The 3,231-nt window shown below is 58.1% G+C and overlaps 1 protein-coding gene across 3 annotated transcripts in view; it reads right to left on the bottom strand.

Moving 5' to 3' along the window:
- Positions 1 to 2,954, bottom strand: part of TP53BP2 (tumor protein p53 binding protein 2) — a 58,059-nt gene extending 55,105 nt beyond the window's left edge. Inside the window, exons 1-2 of one of the 3 annotated variants that reach the window (XM_040430571.1) lie at positions 2,831 to 2,954; positions 1 to 18 (exon numbers count right to left, since the gene is read on the bottom strand). The exon at positions 1 to 18 is cut by the window's left edge and continues 107 nt beyond it. The gene's annotated coding sequence lies outside the window, so the exon portion shown is untranslated. Of the gene's footprint in view, positions 19 to 2,616; positions 2,789 to 2,830 lie in introns of those variants that run through there. The other 2 variants (XM_040430572.1, XM_040430570.1) reach the window with 2 other exon arrangements.
- Positions 2,955 to 3,231: the final 277 nt, after the last annotated feature.

Raw genomic sequence — 3,231 nt, 5'->3', positions numbered from 1 at the left:
GGGGAATGAAGCCGAGACCTGCGGAGGAGAAGAGAATGTATAAGTCCAAGTACTATAGTATGGACTCTGTGTGCCGCCATATGGTGCTTCCATGAGGCACTGTGTTCTCCCCTACAAGCCGCACCGCCTGCTATGGGACAAGCCTCAGGTTTCTTGCACATAATCCTTATACAAGAAATACAAGAACAAAGTCATGTGCACGGGCGCCCGCGGTATAGGCCCACAGCAGTGCACGGGCGCCCGCGGTATAGGCCCACAGCAGTGCACGGGCGCCCGCGGTATAGGCCCACAGCAGTGCACGGGCGCCCGCGGTATAGGCCCACAGCAGTGCACGGGCGCCCGCGGTATAGGCCCACAGCAGTGCACGGGCGCCCGCGGTATAGGCCCACAGCAGTGCACGGGCGCCCGCGGTATAGGCCCACAGCAGTGCACGGGCGCCCGCGGTATAGGCCCACAGCAGTGCACGGGCGCCCGCGGTATAGGCCCACAGCAGTGCACGGGCGCCCGCGGTATAGGCCCACAGCAGTGCACGGGCGCCCGCGCTATAGGCCCACAGCAGTGCACGGGCGCCCGCGCTATAGGCACACAGCAGTGCACGGGCGCCCGCGCTATAGGCACACAGCAGTGCACGGGCGCCCGCGGTATAGGCACACAGCAGTCTACGGGCGCCCGCGGTATAGGCACACAGCAGTCTACGGGCGCCCGCGGTATAGGCACACAGCAGTGTACAAGCGCCCCCGGTATAGGCACACAGCAGTGTACAAGCGCCCGCGGTATAGGCACACAGCAGTGTACAAGCGCCCGCGGTATAGGCACACAGCAGTGTACAAGCGCCCGCGGTATAGGCACACAGCAGTGTACAAGCGCCCGCGGTATAGGCACACAGCAGTGTACAAGCGCCCGCGGTATAGGCACACAGCAGTGTACAAGCGCCCGCGGTATAGGCACACAGCAGTGTACAAGCGCCCGCGGTATAGGCACACAGCAGTGTACAAGCGCCCGCGGTATAGGCACACAGCAGTGCACGGGCGCCCGCGGTATAGGCACACAGCAGTGCACGGGCGCCCGCGGTATAGGCACACAGCAGTGTACAAGCGCCCGCGGTATAGGCACACAGCAGTCTACGGGCGCCCGCGGTATAGGCACACAGCAGTCTACGGGCGCCCGCGGTATAGGCACACAGCAGTGTACAAGCGCCCCCGGTATAGGCACACAGCAGTGTACAAGCGCCCGCGGTATAGGCACACAGCAGTGTACAAGCGCCCGCGGTATAGGCACACAGCAGTGTACAAGCGCCCGCGGTATAGGCACACAGCAGTGTACAAGCGCCCGCGGTATAGGCACACAGCAGTGTACAAGCGCCCGCGGTATAGGCACACAGCAGTGTACAAGCGCCCGCGGTATAGGCACACAGCAGTGTACAAGCGCCCGCGGTATAGGCACACAGCAGTGTACAAGCGCCCGCGGTATAGGCACACAGCAGTGTACAAGCGCCCGCGGTATAGGCACACAGCAGTGTACAAGCGCCCGCGGTATAGGCACACAGCAGTGTACAAGCGCCCGCGGTATAGGCACACAGCAGGGTACAAGCGCCCGCGGTATAGGCCTGGAAACTTTTTTTTTGTTTGTTTTTCCTACAGGCTTCTCTATAGGATTTGAAAATAAATAAATAAATAAATAAATAAAATAAAAAAATTCTAAAAAATACAGAACACACACTAGAAAACATTGGCTTGATGTAAGGACTCCATTATCGCCATACGGGGTCCTAAAGCCGACCAGCTACACCCTCGTGCACACGACTGTATTTACAGCCCGCAAATTACAGATCTGCAAAATACTGAGACCGCCCGCGTTACGTCCTCATTTTTTGCGGAAACCATTGACTTCAACGGGTCAGTGGTCCGCATTTCGCACCAAAGTACAGGACATGTTTTAATTTTTTATTTTTCTTTAGAACTGAGCATACAGATGCGGAAAGCTCATGGGTTGATTGTCCGTCCGTCCCCCCAATATTTGCAAGCCTGTGATCTCCCATCCTCCTGTCTCCCATAGGTATCCTGACAACTACCTACACACTGAAACGCTCCCTCAGCAGTGTCAGCCATGTGTCAGCGACCTGTATGAGGATAATCTGTCCCTGTACATCTCACACAGATCTGATTCTGCACCATCCCCAAGACCCCTACCTCTCACAGCTGGGGGTTCGTCACAATGACAGCAGCAGCCCCAGTCTCCTTCCTGTGGGGATTGTTTTGCTACAATGTTCCAGTCTGGAGTCTGATGGTCCGGACTGGATACAATTGTAACAAGCTGTGAGGGGTTCCATTCACTGACAGCAAGGAGAAATCTTGAAAAGAACCACAGAGTTGCAGAACTTTTCGACACCCGAGCCCCCTCCCCCCCTTGAGTCCCTTGCCCTCTGCCCCCATCTGACATTGGGGTGGGGCGCTGACTGTTACAGGGGCACGCTGCAGGAGATATGTACATGATCCCTTCCAGACTGAGAGCACATACATGTAACATGTGTCCCAGGGCTGACCCCTCCAGCAGTCCTGTGACCAGCCCCCACACACACAGCCATATCTCTCCTTCAAGGATTTTACCATGACCCACCTGTTGCTGCTGCCAATACCGCCGGGCCTCTCCCGGAACCCGCCCGGTCCTAACGACTAGCCTGCGTCTCCCCCGGGCTCCTAGCTTTGTCCAGCGGAGGAGGAGGCGCCTGTCCGCTGCCTGAGAGGCCGACCCTGCACCGCACGACCGCTCCTCCCCCCTCAGCGGCGGCGGTGACGCAAAGCCACGCCCCCCCGTTGCAACGTCAGTTTACCTTCGATCACGTGACTCGCCTCTCGGTCTCAGGGTTATTACTCCCCGGCCTCTGATGTCGGCGATAGCAGCTCGGTTATTATGAACGGCTGGGGACTTTTTGCGGTAGAAGTTAAAATGGCGGCCGCTACCCCTTCACGGGGGCACAACACGGGTTGTCACGGTAACAGCCGAGGCACCCTCTCTGGCATTGGTCAGGGAGAGAGAGGCTGCGCTCCCTCATCGCGCCTCTTGCTTAGAGCGCCCTCTAGTGGGCAGCCGCTCGTACTGCCACTGTGTCTGAACATGGAGGTTAGAGCCATACTTCCCAAGTTAAAGGGATTGTCCAGGCATGGGGAGAGGGTTACAGAAGCAATGCCCAGGACCTACCTGGACAACCCCTTTAAGGGAAGGGACTCCCAG

The sequence above is a fragment of the Bufo bufo genome, chromosome 4 (assembly GCF_905171765.1).
Source record: "Bufo bufo chromosome 4, aBufBuf1.1, whole genome shotgun sequence".
NCBI lineage: Eukaryota > Metazoa > Chordata > Amphibia > Anura > Bufonidae > Bufo > Bufo bufo.
The sequence above is the reverse complement of the archived record's forward strand: the minus strand, read 5'-3'. Positions and strand labels throughout refer to the sequence as shown.